Source organism: Electrophorus electricus, chromosome 3 (assembly GCF_013358815.1).
Source record: "Electrophorus electricus isolate fEleEle1 chromosome 3, fEleEle1.pri, whole genome shotgun sequence".
NCBI lineage: Eukaryota > Metazoa > Chordata > Actinopteri > Gymnotiformes > Gymnotidae > Electrophorus > Electrophorus electricus.
In genome coordinates, this window is record NC_049537.1 from 13,621,211 (window position 1) to 13,637,664 (window position 16,454).

Here is a 16,454-nt window from a genome sequence, read left to right on the forward strand (position 1 = left end):
TACTAAGCTAAAGATGAATTCCAAGATGAATAGCTGTTAATAAGGAAGAAAGATGCAGGTGTGGTAGCAGCTGTAGCAGACATGCTTCTTGAAGATGTGACAGGACAGCTAAAACTGAATGCTTAATTCAGGTTTCCTAGACGCTTTAGATAATGAGGAGGTAGGAGGGAAAAAACACACCTTATTTGTCTTACACAGCATATTATCTTAGCCAAGCTAAGTTATATGTCATATTTGCACAGGCCTGGAGCACGATGTTAAATGTGCCTTCTTTAAAAAATGAAATTAAACATAACGATTTGCAATGCATGTAGGTGCAAGATCAAAGTCGTTCTTCTGTTGTGTCATTTCAGCCCACACATAAATAATGGTGAAAGTGAGTGGTGTTGCTATGCAGACTGCAGAGGCCAGTGATTTAGTGTAGCTGGGAACTGATGATGCAGGAGGGGCTTTATTGCCAATACCAATCAGGGAAAATTAGGAAAAGAGAGAGAGAGAGAGAGAGAGAGAGAGAGAGAGAGAAAGAGAGAGAGAGAGAGAGAGAGAGAGAGAGAGAGAGAGAGAGATTTATAATCCACATGATGAATATATGTGTACTATAGAAAGTGATCAGTGGTTGAGGTTCAGTAATTAAAGGATGTGACATTACATAGAAAACCTGCTGATCACAATTGTATCCTTCATACCTCAAGTTTCAAGTATGTGCCACTAAAGAAGGGAATTCCCTAGTTCTGAGACTTAGATAGTCATGGATGAATGATGATGACTTTGAAGAAGTGAGTTCGAAAATGTATAACAATTTCTTGTTATACAAAAGACTAGACAGAAAAGACAGTAATTAGTGGTGGGACAGTGTTATGACAAATCAAAACAAGGATCAGATGCATGTTCTCTGAGGAAACATACAGCCCAAACATGGGGTTGTTATATATCATTCTTACTTTCCAGTTTCACCTTCAATTCCATTATCAACAAACACTGTCATGTCCTTTCAGTTTATTCAGAGATTACCTTTCTATAGTTATTATAGAGGACAAAACCTTAGGGATCTGTAAACTGTGATACACTATCAACAGAAATTGTTCCTGAAGAAACTGTACATGTGAGAATGCCTTGAGAGCCAAGTGACATTGTAGCAATATCACGTGACAGGAATATGAAATCAGGTTGTTACTTTTGCATCGACTCATGTCATATTCTTGATCACATGCAGCCCATGTGGACTTCAATATATCTCTTAGAAAGATAGTTTAAGGATCTTAAAAGTGCTATTTTAAGAGATGATCCACATTCTCCACTGGCCAGACACTTTTAAGATGCCAGTCACGGTCTGATCTTTCATGAAGGATTGTAGAATAGAAACAATTATACCAGCATGGTGTGGAGGAGACAGAAAAAAAAGGTGTTTATCATGTGAGCTGGTTTTAGACTGTTTTACACCTAAAGGATTTAAAGAGGAATTAGGACTTGCTTGTTTTGTAAGTTTTCTTAGGTTAGTTATCCTATTAATGTGGTCATTTTACTACAGTGGTATTGGTCTGATAGATTTGGCTTGAACATAGTTTCAGGAAAATATACTTTTACACTAGAAATATAAATTTTTATTTTTATACTTGAACATTATATTTTCTGTATAGGTAATGATTTTTGCAAGGTATCTTTGAATTATGACTTGTATTTATAAATATTAACGTCCATTATACTTTACATTTTTTTATACTCCGTATTCCCGAAAAAAAAAAAAAAAAAAAAAAAAACTGAACTGTGTCCTTCCTGCAGTCAAGTAACATCTTGCTGCCTTCCCCTTGTGCTTGCCTACTGATGAGGGAATCCCTCCCTGAGTGAGTGTGTGTGTCTGTGTGAGTGTTCACAGCCCTTCTTGTGACAGAGGGTGAAGAGATGTGAAGTGTTCTACTGGCACAGGGCCATATGGTGCCCACTTGGCAGAATCACCTTACACCAGATGGAGTCTGCCACCCCCTAATCAATTAGTCACCCTGAACACAAGGCATGGATAACATAAGTAGCAAAACCAGATTACCTAAAAGTTTCACTTGCTAAGTTTTGGTGTTTCTGCACTGTTCTAGATAAGTACTATAACTGTTTTTGTTATTTGACAAAACATTAATGTATGTTTAATGCATGTATAATGTATACAAATGGCAGCAAAAGTCAAAAGTATTGAATATTTAAAAAAAAAATACAGTCAATTAAATGCATCATCCCTGTTGTCATTAAAAGACAATATAAATCTTTCAAGCCCTTTACTTACTACTTAAAGGACAATAATATAACCGACATTCTTCTTTGCCCTATATAGAGTATAATGCATGAATCTGGCAGCTCACTGCCATCTAATTAACCCAAAACTCTGTGAAATGGTCTAATTTTAGTATGGGATTAATGTCTCTAGTTCGATAGTAAGATGTCTTTATGTCTTTAATAAATTAGCAATAATTGTTGCAGATCCTGCTGTGATCTGTGACCCCTTTATGTTTGACTGGGAGGATTTATGTACAAATTAATGCTTAGGATATCTATCTATCTATCTATCTATCTATCTATCTATCTATCTATCTATCTATCTATCTATCTATCTATCTATCTATCTATCTATCTATCTATCTATCTATCTATCTATCTATCTATCTGTCTGTCTATCTGTCTGTCTGTCTGTCTGTCTGTCTGTCTGTCTGTCTATCTGTCTGTGTCGTATCGTTAATCCTACTGGACACAATGATCACCCATATTCCATTCCCATGGCGATAACCCCTTTGTCCCTTGCCACTGATGCGTCGACGCAATCACATTTTCAATCATGAGCAGGGCCCAAGCTCTCTGTCCCTTCAGCCAGAGGCTCTTCCATTGATTATCACATGATTTATTCTGCTGATAAAAGACATCCCTGGTTGTTTGACTGGATTTATGACTATGCTGAGAGAGTGGTGCATGCTGCCAGGAGACCATACTGCTAAATTGCTTTCCACAGTCGGACATTTTGTATCAGTCGTGGGGCACCTTGTAATTGGCTCGGGTTATTTGGGGCAAACTTAGTGTGTGTGTGTGTGTGTGTGTGTGTGTGTGTGAGTGTGTGTACATACATTTACTAGGGCATATGCTCTATATAACTGTTAATTATATATAAAGCATGCACCTCATAAAAAGAGTTAAACTCACAGAAACTTGTACACAAAACAGGACTAGGACAATGGAAGTCAATGGACAATATTGATTACTTAACAAAGTCAAATATATACTACCTATGCAGTGACTCACTCTCTGGGCAAAGGAAATTTTGAAGTCTCAGTGTTGTGGAAGGCAGAGTGTAGCAACCAGCATATGTGGTATAGCTACTGATATTTTCAGGGTCTTACATAAATGCTTCTAGTTGCCAAATGGGAGGAAAATAAGAAAAATCTTACTGTCCTGCTACACTCACAAAGACAATTACATTCCTTTCAGTCAACTTAGCTGACACTATTTGTTTCATGTGGTAGTCTTTGGGGAGTGTGCTTTCTGCTTCAGGCATGGTGCTTCATTGTGGAAGTGCAGCCAAGACCTAGTTCAGAGGCTTGTTGCTCACTCCTCCCCCAACATGGAGAAGAAGAAAGTGAGTAAAGTCAGTTGACAGTAAGACCAGATTCTTGTGCTAAGAGGTTCTCATGGTTATCTGAAAATGTTTTTGGAACTTTATCCCATCTAAACCTAAACAGACCAAGCTAGTAAGTATAGTTTATGCAGGGTTTCCCCCCTTTCAAAGACACTATAAAATAACACAGTTCTCTCTGTCAGCTGTGTTGCATAGAACACATGGCACCTAGCAGGGATGATGAAGTATGTCTAGTAGTTGAAATGTGGTTTTGTTAATGTTACTGAAATGGAAAGTTTATTTTCATTAAAAGACATGTCTTTTAGATATGCTCAACTTATCTTTAATATTTCATATGGCTACAAGGTAGTAAGTCCTCAATGTCTTGCTGTGATTAGACAGAATGTAAAGCAGGCAGAGAACACACGTAGATGTTAAAGGACTATGCTAAAACACCGGACACCGGACACCGATATGTGCTGTGTTGTATGTGCCACACTTCACTTTCTTTCTGAGTGTGGGGAGAACAGATAAACAGTGATATATCTCCCACTCTCTCTCTCTCTCTCTCTCTCTCTGGCTCCCTTTCTCTCTATCTCACTGCCTCTCTTAACCTTTCTCTTTCTCTCCCTCTATATGCCTCTCTCTCCCTCTCTCTCACCTTCTGCAAGTACTGCTGCAATGCAGGGGTTTAACAAAGAAATATGAAGCTAGAGGGCGCAGGGAGCAGTCTGCTTCTCTCTCTCCCTCAATCACACACACACACACACACTCACACACGCACACACACACACACACACACACACACAGACATACACACACACACACACACACAAAATACACAGGGTCAGGGAAAATGCACAGTACTCCTTCATAGTACAGGAAATAAACTATTAACAGTAGGTTTACAGTGACATTTTTTTCACTGACTGGCATCTGACATAACGTTTCATTTGAATAAAAGCAGAAATTGTAATAATTTTCCTAAAACCCACTATTTCCAAAATGTGTTTGCACTGCCGTTGTGTATATATATTAAAAATAAAACATTGAAGGAGAAAGACTAAATGAGACTATTTGCTGTCCTGGCTCCTAGATGGTGGAACAAACTTCCGCTTGCTGTCCAGACAGCAGAGTCCCTTGCAGTTTTCAAATGCAGACCCATCTATTTGTGGATTATTTAAATAACCACTGGCCTTGCTCCTCTGTTAACTAACTAAAACTCTAGTACTTATTGTAGGGTATTGTTTATTGCACTGATTGTTGTCTAAGATAGAGCTTGTGTATTTTGCACATCTAGGTATCAACATTGATCCCTGTATTTCAACAGTATTCTAGTTCATTGATATCTTGGAATCTAACCACTTTTTCAGGACAGTGGTAGCTCAGTGGCTAAGGTACTTGACTTGTAATTGTAAGGTTGCTGATTCAAGCCCCACCACTGCCAAGTTGCCACTGTTGGGCCCCTGAGAAAGGCTCTTAACCCTCAATTGCTCAAGTTGTACTCAGTCACAATTGTAAGTTGCTTTGGGTAAAAGTGTCAGCTAAATGTACTGGATAGATTGTATTCTATGAGTAAATGACAGAGCACTTTTGTAAGTCGCTCTGGATAAGAGCGTCTGCTAAATGATGTAAATGAAAGCCTCAATTTTCAGTCTTGAATCAATGCCTTTTGTGCTTTGTAACAATCTTATTAGACCAAAAAACTAATTGAATTGAGATGAAAGGGCAGTAGAGTTCAGTATTTCATTGCTGGAATGCACTAGTTATCTTCTGCTGAATATCTCTCAGCTTTTAGGACAGCTCTTGCTCTTTTCTGCTTACTCAGAGAACTAGGGTTGATAAGACTGCACACCAGCTTCTACGAGAGGGTGGATATTACACAGAGGGAGGATGTTTTGCTAGTGGTGTATGGCACTAGCTTTAATGTTTTCTGTATGTAACCATATGATGCCTGTACATAGTGTGTCCTTATTTTTATGTTGAGTTTTTTTTAATTAAATGCTTTTGAACTAAAGGACAAATGAAAATAGTGATGAACAAAATAATAAATAGGATGTCGCTTGAGATAAAAGTTCTAGTTTTAGATTAAACTTAGGAGGGTATGGTAGTATACCAATATCATATATACCAAATCAGATGGATGGAGAAATAATTGAGAAGATCCTTTTAGAAAAGAGACGATGAAAGTACAATGAAAACATTCTGGTGTTAATGGCTCAATAGCTTTCATGGATTAAGGAAAGAAATGCAAATGACCAATGAAGTGGAACAAAATGTCATAGGTAATAAGGAGAAAATGAGAAGGTGTTCTGGGTTGGCCACAGCAAATCCCTTTTACAAACAAAGACCTCAGGATGTTTACAGAAGGATTATGAAAATCCAGTTGTAGGTCTCTGTGAGTCTTGAAAGGTTTTGTAAGCACACAATGAAACAATGCAGCAGAGGTTTCTGATGGACACTAGAGAAAAGGCGCATGGTTGTGAAAATGTGGATGGAAGTGAAGATTCTATTTGAGTCATAAACATACCAGATTATGGAAATTGCATACTTGAATAAGTGGAATTCTGAAAGGTGTCAGAGAGTTTAGTGTTATACACAGATGCACACATTTAAATTTTTTAAACCTTTCAAATTCTTTTTCATCATATTCCAGTTGAGGACTTAAGGTCTTTACCAAGTTCTCTGAATGAGAAGTTGTCCTCTTCAGTTTTTCAGCTTGACATATCATATCATAAGGCTTACTGACCAGAATGACCTCATTATAATGCACTCAACCACAAGATTAGTTGTGAAGAAAAGTAAATCTTTTCCTTTTACCAGTTATTATTTAGACTGAGCTTCAGATCTAAAACCACAAACACTGTATTACAGAGAATATATGATTGTTTATGGCACTTCTTTTTTATCAGATGAAACGAGGATGTGAGAACAGGTTCATACCTTATTGCAAAATGCCTACCTAGAAAAGGTGATGCAGGGTACAGATAAACATATTATATTAGATATTATAAACATATTATATATTACCATTTCTCATAGACCACAGACTGCAGGCTTGATAAAATTGGCTTTATAAACAAAAGATGTCTTTTGTCTGGTCATTATAAGAATATCTGTATCCTGGGATACTGGCACCGAGGCATATCCACTGTTCTTCCTCTGACGTCTTCCAGCCAGATCACAAGCTATAATTACGAGTCATATTAAAATGCACAAACAATGCAAATATTCATTGCCTTGGAGTAAAATAACAGTATTAAGATTTATGATCAAAATCAGGTTTTGGATAGAATGCAGTATGCAGTAGTATTACACAAATGTTAATTTTAAATAATAACAATGGTTCAGCTAGCACTTCCACACCTCAGTAAAGACACTTTACATCTGAATAAAAAGATTACAAAGTTAAATAAAGTGTTCAAAACAGAACCAACTGGCATGGTCTAATCTCTAATTTGTCAAGCAGAAAAGACAGCACATTAATTCTAGAGGAACTAATTAAAGATGGAATCATTAAGATTCCAAGCGTTATTTCCAGCAATTATCTTGTGGACTGGACACATTGTTTTCGGTGCCTCTTACTGACTTTCTTGATGCCAGTTTCCATATCCTTGACTACTACAGTGCTAGCGGATACAAAGAAGACTGATACTGAGGTCACATGGCAGAATTAACCCAATATCCATTATACTGCCCTCTGCTGTCCAACAAAATGGGCCCAGTAAGCAATTTCAATCAAACAGGTTTACTTGCATCATTTGTCTTCTTCTGACTATTATACAATGGTGATTAAACAGGTTGCTTCTAAATTAATAAAGCAAACCACAAGCAGTAATCCACAGAACACGGTAAGGATTTCTTCTTATGCCTCTGTCGTGTTGGTCTGAATCCTTCAGTAAAACTGCATATCCAGTTTAGGCATTTGTGGCATGGTGTTATGTAGTATGTTCCCTCCACCTGCTACTGACCCCTGACTCAAAGCTTTCTGGACAATGGCCAATAACAGCTGGTCTGATTCTTATTAAATATACTTTATTCAGAAAGATTTGGGCATAGGAGAATAAGGTGGTACTTTGAGATGCCAACTACAATGTTCTGGTCTCGGTACATGGCTGGCTGGTGAAAGCAACTATCAGCTGTACAAAGGACAGGAATAATATTGCCTCGGTCTCCCCTCTGGATAAGAGCAATGCTAATCAATAACAGCACTGCAGTGGAGACCTGGTGGAGGCATGGCAGAGGCATGGTGGAGATCTGTCTATTCTTTCACAGGGTGCACAGACCAGCTTCACTGAAGTGGTCTGGAATGGCTCAGGAGTTGTTAGTATTATTTTGGAAAAGCTATTGCCTCTTAGTGGTGGAGTGCACATCACAAAAGAGGCTGTGATCTCCTCTGCAGTGCCTTTCACTCGCCTGCGAAGGTCGAACAAATTAGGCCAGTCAGACACTCTGGCCCACATGTACTCTTTCCAACACTCTACATGGCTCTATGACTGACACACACACACTCGCTTACTTGCACACACATACACACAGACATAAGCACACAGAACTTTTGTTATGCTTTCCAGCACTCAAAATAGTATGTCCATATGGTCTGCGGAAAGGTGGGTAAGTGGAAGACAGATTGGGCTGTATTTCACCAGCCCCCCAAACAGAGAAAGAACCACTAGATTATCTAGATCTGGGTCATTTTGACTGAGTACCACAGAAAAGGTCTGACCCAAAGAGAGGCTTGCTCGTGACTAATTACCTGGTATTTCTGGCCTCCTTTGTCAGCATTTCCTGTTACTGTCAACACATTGAATAGATAAAAATCAAGATGTTTCAACATATGGAGTATTGCAATCCTGACAAAGGCCTACATTTTATGGCCTACCACACATGTGTTAGACCTTCCATGCTCATCACTGCACAACTACAGCATGAAGGCTGTAAGTCATACATGATGCCTGTGTTTACTGTATGCTTGGTTAGGAACAAAAACACAGCTGTGACGCTTATGACACTGGTATCACTGATCTTAAAACCATCTCTTCTTTCTCAGACCCTACCACCCTTAAAATGGAAAATGGAAAAGTAATCTAGGATTATCAGATTGGCAAAAGGGCCCTGGGGGTCCACAACTCTGACTGTATAACTCATCAGGTAGCATGTTACATTATATAGAAGCCTGCAGCTGGTCTCTGAGCCTTATTGGCTCCTGGTTTGAGCTGGTAATTTGATCACGTTGGAAACACACATCATCGATCACACGCTAATGAGTGTACACAGACGTGAATGGCGAGCACCCAAATCAGAATGCAGAGCAGTGCTTCTTTGCAGAGGAATGGGAGGAAAGAGGTGCACACTGACTACAAGCTCATATGACGTTCATACAGTGCTCAATACATTATTCAGGTTGATCCCATAGTTAGCAGAGACATATTCAGAAATATTGTGGCTATATCATGCGTGCATTGTGTTGGATGCTCAGTATATTTCAGGAACTGTATGGTGAAAGTTACATTGCTTTTTCATAAAGACAAATGTAAATAATTTGCATAAATAACAGATCATTGTTGAAGTGCAGCAGACATTGCTTCAGATGCCTTAAAAAAAAAAGACACAAAAATCACTATCATTGAATAATGCATTAAGTCTGTTAAAGAAAGTATGAGAAAGAAAATAATATTCAGCTGGAGTCAAATATATTGTTTAGCGAAGGCCATGCTGGTTACATCTATGCATCTACTCAAACTATTTTTATTAATTAAAGTAAGCTCATTTCCCGTGATGATTTCAAGATTGCAAATGTACAATCTGCACAACCCAGTTTGAATGAAAAGTTGATATGCCTGCTAATTGATTATCTAAATTGAATCTTTTTTTAAATTTAAATTAAATGTTGTATATAAATGTTTATCTATGCAATTCCAGCACTATATGTAATATAATGCATTTTCTTCTTTTGGCCTGATCAGCTTAGCCAGCTAGTAACTGCAATTAAAACTAGGATAAGACCTTAGTATGAGGTCTCCTTAACTCATGTTGACACTGCATAAAAGACCCGACTGCAGTTTTAAAATTTTCATTAACAAAACTTTGGGAAAAACAATTACTAAAGGATTCTTCTGAAAAGCTTGTTTGCAGTCCATGAAAACAGCCAATTTAGCAATGATAGTAATATTACTCAAATGAACAAAAACTTGAGGGTGTTTTGACACAGGTTATATGGCAGAAATGTAGTGATCAAGTGCCTCATATCCATTAAATCAAGGTGGCTGGGACAGATTCCTGCTTTGCTAACAAAATATTAAACAGATCTGTAGGCCAGCATACCCGTCCTTCCTAAATGAATGTTGCAAGATAGATGTTTCTGAGGTATTTTTAAGTGTTATGGAAAGTAGTGCAATTAAGATTTGTGTTTGATAGCTCATTACTGAAGTGTTTTCCCCAGCTTTTCAAGAGGGTCTATCCTCAACTCTTTGAGAGGTGAGATAAATATGGTATACAGTGTGACTGATACTTGGAAGGACATGGTCCTATAGATAACACTGTTCTAGAACAAATTGTCTTAATATCTGCACTTATATTTATATTTTAGCTTCATGCTGTTATAGCTTTGGTGGTAAAGCCTGTTAGAGCTTTTAACCGCAAGTAGCAAACTCTAGCTTATTGATACAACCTTGTTATTGAAACAACGTTTAAGGCTAGTAATGGAAACCAAAATGACGGATAAAATATTACATATATCATGTTTACTGGACTCCAGGGTGCCCTTTATTTTTGATAATTTATCTGTTGATCCCTGCATGGCTGTATGTCTGCATTTAGCAGTTAAGTCTAGTTTAGTTGGTTTTTAGTTGGTTTTTTAGTTGGTAATATTAATAGTTCTTTTTCTCTATCTTTGCACACACACACACACACACACACACACACACACACACACACACACACATACACACACAGCAGTACTGAAAAGTTCAAACACACATTGAATTATGTTGCATAATTCAAGTCAATTCATTTTCAACTTTTTCCTTAGACTGAGACAACTGCCAACAATGGAAGATAGTTAATACAGAGTTTACACATGTGTTTCTGAGTGTGTGTATGGATGGGCACATATGTGTGTGTGTGTCTCAGGCGGAAGACACTGGACAAGTGGACATGTGCTGTAGAGTAACCTGCCGTGCCAGCCTAAAACTCTGCTTGTCGCAGTCATCCATTTGAGCCATTTGTTAACATTCACACCCCATTTTCCTCATGCCTCATTCCCCGCTGCTTTCCCTGTATAACTTTATATAATGCTCTTACCAAATAACAAAACATACGAGATATAGGATCTAATCATTTGAGTTATTTGTTAAACCTTAATGTAAAGCATCATCTAAATGTGTATGTGTAATTGCTCATGGGAAAAGTCAAAATATGCCTAATAACCTACCTAGACATTTTGTCTCTATTGTTCTGCACTTTTCAGTTGGATGAGATGTTTACATCTACTTGTGTAAATGTTGTATGTGTCAAAGAAATGGAGCACAGGCGCAGGGAGCAGTCTGCTTCTCTCTCTCCTTCAATCATACACACACACATACACACACTCACACGCACACACACACACACACACACACACACACACACACACACACACACACACACACACACACACACACAAACACACTTCTACCTCATTTTACTTGGTCAGCAGAAAACCCATCCAGCCTGTAGGCACAGAGGCTGACCACTCTCCTACAGCTGAAAGTTTACTGCTGTTTTCATCAAAGCCTCCATGGCTAAAGCCCAGCCTTCCAATCTACGTCCATTGGACAGACATCAACAAAATAGGGACAATCAAGGAAATCGTGACCAAAAGTGTGTGGGCAGCCTCTGGCCACTGCAGTAGAGAGTGCAGAAGCTCTTCTGGCTGCCCAGAAGCCTTTGGACACAAATATCTTTGAAACAGAGGCCCTGGCATGGTCCTTGGCTCTAGGGTGGGGACATGGTGGCAAGAACCGCACTCCCAGCATGCTCTTCACCACATTCTCTGAATTTATGATGCTATGACACAAGGGACTGATTGGCAAAATGGCAGTTTCAAAAAAAGCAATGCTTTCAGGCAGACGGAAGGAGGAAGAAAGAGAGGGATTGAGAAACAGGGAGAGAGAAAGGAAGAGAGAGACAAAAAGAGAGGGATTGAGAGACAGGGAAAGAGAGAGAGACAGAAAGTGAGAGGGTACGAGGGTCTGAGAGATATGGACATTGAAAGAGAGAGCAAGACAGAGAGAGGGAGGGAGAGAGAGGGATTGAGAAACACGGAGAGACAGAGAAAGAGACAGCAAGTGAGAGAGAGGGAGAGAGGTACTGAGAGATATGGACAGAGAAAGAGAGAGCAAGACAGATAGAGAGAGAGAGAGAGAGAGAGAGAGAGAGAGAGAGAGAGAGAGAGAGAGAGAGAGAGTTTGAGTTCAGTGGCCTCCATGGGATGGCATGTCCAGCATGCAGAAGACAGATGCGACTGAACAAATGCCACAAAACAGAAGGGAAAGTCAAAATTCCATTGATGCATTCTGGGTCTCCCTATTCCATGGCCTCATTGATCATTTGCTGGAGGAGTCTGCAAAAACAGCTTTCTGATTCTAATAACTGAATACATTTTAACAAATACACTTTATATAAAATATGTCACTCCAGTCATTGCAGCATTCAAATGCCATCAGTCCATTAAGCATGTGACACCTATCTCAGTGATTACATCTTACAAAAATGCTCCTATTACATTTTATAGCACACAGATGCACCATGTATATAGAGTATGCAAAACATTGTATAAAATACAGAACACTTTATATTGTAAAATTGATATATTTGTGTACCTCTGAATAATGATTAAAAACACCCATACTGCTATGAATATCTATATCATGGGTAAATTCAAAGAACATGCCTGTGCTTTCCAAGACAAGCTAACAAAACACTACCTATTTACTAATTTATTGGTTCATAATGTTAAGACAATTTTAAAAGACATGCAAGAGTCACCCTGGTACTCAGTATGAAATAACATCCTAGTTTCATCACGATTACAACAGAAAAACAAAATTCAATTTCATGAGCCATCAACTAGATGTGTACTATGCAGCCATACAGTGGGTGAGGGAGAGAAATGGCAAGGCTTCATATAGCCTTGATAACACTGGCAAAATAAGCAGGCTTGAACAATGATGGAAGTGTCCATAAACATAACCCCACTGGATTTTCACCCTATCCTCAGATAGTAGACAAGAGATTTGTTAGTTTAAGGCTGAAGAGTAGACCTTTTTTTTTTTTTATAGATTAGTAGATTGGCCTTAAAAAGGTGGGAAAGCGGTTTCTCCCAATAATAACCATGCTGAATTATGATTTCTAATACTGCGTCATTATATCTGAGAGCACATCCATTATTGCAGGGTATAAACGGCAACACCTCTGTTCTCCAAATATTACCAGTCCCTATACAGCAATCCAGTACAAAGATTTACTGAATTGAGGGGGAAGCTGTTTCAGTTTGGTGCATAAGCAATGCATGTCCCGGACACACACACACACACACACACACACACACACACACACACACACACACATATATAGAGCAGAGCACTATTGAAAATTCTCATACGTGTGTATATGTATGTGTGTATGTGTAAGTTTGTGTGTGTGCATTTGTGCACATGCAAGTATGTGTGTGTGTTTCTATGTGTGCATGTGGACTCTTTCTATATAAGCACTTCCATTATGTCTGACCCTCAAGGACACAACTGGAACCCACTCATGTAGAGTGGCCCAAAGCTTCTGCCGTGCACTCCACCCCACCCCCACCCCCAGTCTGATACTGCACTGGCAGTTCACCCTGGTCTTCACTGCAATCAATGAGATTACCTCCTGAATTGCTTTTCTCTTTCATCGCACCACTGCAGATCTTATTGTGCTCTGAGTGAGTTCCTACGTGTCAGAATTGGCAGACTGATTCAATACGACACTCAGTGCGGGATGCAGTGTATCACTGACCTCACAACAGTCTATTCTACCTGGTCAACCAAATGCCCTTCAGTGAGACCGAGCACAGCATCCCATTCTCTCCCCGTCCCCATCCAATAAAAAAAATCCAGAAAAGAAGGCAAAATTTGCCATGTTTCCCTATTACCCTTTTCAATGGGGAAACATATCTTAGTATCACATTTTTAGTAGCATTTTAATAAGACAAGAATATGGAATTGAGAAGCTATGGGAAGGAGACAATATACGCATCTACGTGACTGTTATTCAGACATAACAGCTTGTTCAGCAGAAAGATACTTCCTTACAGTTAGCAGTAGTAGCAGCTCCAGTCCACTGTGGGCCATCAAGAAGCTGTGGTTAAAGCACTCTATGAACCATCTCACCGCACGGGTAACCCTCCCATATAAGAAAACACCCTGAAACTCCACACTGCAGTACCACTTCATTGTTATTTATTTAGGGCAATTTAAATGATGAATTTGATGCTGCTTAAACTGGGTAATAAGTTCCATGCATACAGGGAAACAACTTCAGTTCTTCGTTTGGGTGGCATTATTATAGGCAAAAGAAACAAATGACTAGCCTAACTCATTTATGGTCTCAAAGTCTTCTAATCGTCTTCTGTACAAATGCTCAGTCGGCAAAGCATGATTATAGCCACGTTTTCTGGACGTCTAGAAAGGTGAATTGGTTTATTTTAGTTGATAGTGAGGACTTGCACATGAAAACTCTCAATTTGCATTCTACGCACATCGGTCACTATTATGTAATCCTATACTGCAGCGCTGGGATACTACGCACACTGACTTGCCTATGCGAGGAGAAAGTTGCACTCAGGCGAACCCCCTTCCCAGCGTCCTCACCCCACCCCCTTCATGCAGTACTTCTGTCTTGAACGGAGAATCGAAGAATTTTTCATCGACTGTTGTCACCTAACCGAACTTCCAAAATTTCTACTGACTTGTATGATTGCTGGAGGGTATTCGTGTATTAGATTCAACTGTAACGCTAAGTAGTCAAAAGCATCCCTTGAAAAGAAAACAGTTATAAAAAAAAAAACGGGTGCTTACCTTGGGCTGAGATGTGCTGCACCAAGAGGGGAGGGGTGAAGGATGAGAGGGGAAAAACTTCGCCAGATGCAGCAGGACTTTGAGGGCTCTTGAAGAGAAAAGCAGTACTGGAAATTCACAGTACTTTGGTTTATCCTCCTTTTCCTTTTCTTAAAAAATGTTCGCCTTTCTGCAGTGTTTAGAGCTGGCACAACCCAGGTGCGTTCCTCAAAGGTGCCTCACTCACACACACACACTCTGGAGAGCTCTGGCCTGACGACGTTCAGATTTGGGACCAGCGTAAGCGCAGAGACACACTCACACATTTTCATTCTCATCCACTGCAATCGTTTCTCAGCATCATACCCTCTGGCGATTCACTGCTGTATTTTCTGGCAAGGCGCTCCTATTTGTTGATTCACAAGTCAATAAAAACCGTTCTCGTTTGCAATTCGCTGAGCGCGATTTTTTTCGTGGCACGCGCCCCGAAATGGTCCCGCCCCATTCCTCTCCTACTTTCCCCCCCATACTACAGTATCCTACATGTAAAAGCAGACTCGGGATAGGAGGTGGTCAGGGAGAGGGAGGGGGAGAGGGAAGAGGAGTAAGGGGGCGAGGGGAGCGCAGCGAAAGCCAATCAGTTAGCTGCTGAGAGAAGTATGCAGACGCTGAGGACTGTACAATGCAGCGGATGCAAGAAGTAGATTCCCCTCATCAGCATCCCACGGTGTGTGTGTGTGTGTGTGTGTGTGTGTGTGTGTGAGAGAGGGGGGGGGGGGGGTAGTTCTGCAGTAACGCAAAGCGCTAGCCTCTTATGTCGGCGATTTTCAACACTAAGGCGTGATCAGCATGTCGCTAATGTTCTCTCCGTGAATTAAGGAAGACCGGTGTGAACTCCACACTGTGAAATATCAACACTGTACAAGTCGCACTGACGAATAGTCTGCACAATCCAAAGGGATGTAATCATAAACTCAGTGAGTGGCTCAGTGAGTGCCCCTTCACTGCCATAACTCTCTTACACTACCCCACGGACACTATTCCCTAATACGTTTTCAGGATCTGTATTACATGCATTTTTAAACGCGTGAATGTCGAAGGGCATACTGTACCCGACTATATGCTTACTTACTGCAAATTAGACAAAAAGCGTCTCCCCCTCCAGCAGACGCATTTAGTTTACTGTGTGGTGCCTCGGTCCTAATTAAATGGGCTTGATGGACTAAAAGCCAGTATCTGAAATCAATAAAATAAATTTAAGCCTTCCCCAGACAGCTGGGTGGAATTGTTAAATGTGGATTACGTTTTTACTGAATAGATACCCCCAAAGATGTAACAGACATACATGTGATTATAAAATCTAGGTATTGAGCATGTATGTATCATTATTTATCACAATTTACAATCTGTTCTCTATTTAACACTAGCCTTTGGTATTGTTTAATGCATAGCAGTCATTTCATTGTCCATGCTTTGAAACCAATGCTATATCTTCACAGCTGGATGTCAATAAGATCCAAAAGTAATATACCCATCAAAAGATTTACTATATACTTGAGAAAAATCTTTCAGAGGGCTGAAGATGTCAAGGTCTTGCTGAGTTCTGCCTTAATTCAAATGCACGATTGGGACCAGATTTACGGCAGCACATTATAACTTTACTACTCATCCATAACTATTGGCAGTTCCTTAGACCTCTTATCAATGCTATTTTCAGTCTCTCCTTTCTTTTTTTTTTCTTTTTTTTTAAAAAAAAACAAATACTTCAAAAAATAAAAAGAAGAATAAACCAT

At 39.5% G+C, this 16,454-nt stretch overlaps 1 protein-coding gene across 2 annotated transcripts in view; it reads right to left on the reverse strand.

The window, feature by feature from the left end:
• Positions 1–15,059, reverse strand: part of LOC113571661 (synaptotagmin-2) — a 39,919-nt gene extending 24,860 nt beyond the window's left edge. For both annotated transcript variants that reach the window (XM_027000733.2, XM_027000732.2), the window contains exon 1: positions 14,683–15,059. The gene's annotated coding sequence lies outside the window, so the exon portion shown is untranslated. The remainder of the gene's footprint in view (positions 1–14,682) is intronic.
• Positions 15,060–16,454: the final 1,395 nt, after the last annotated feature.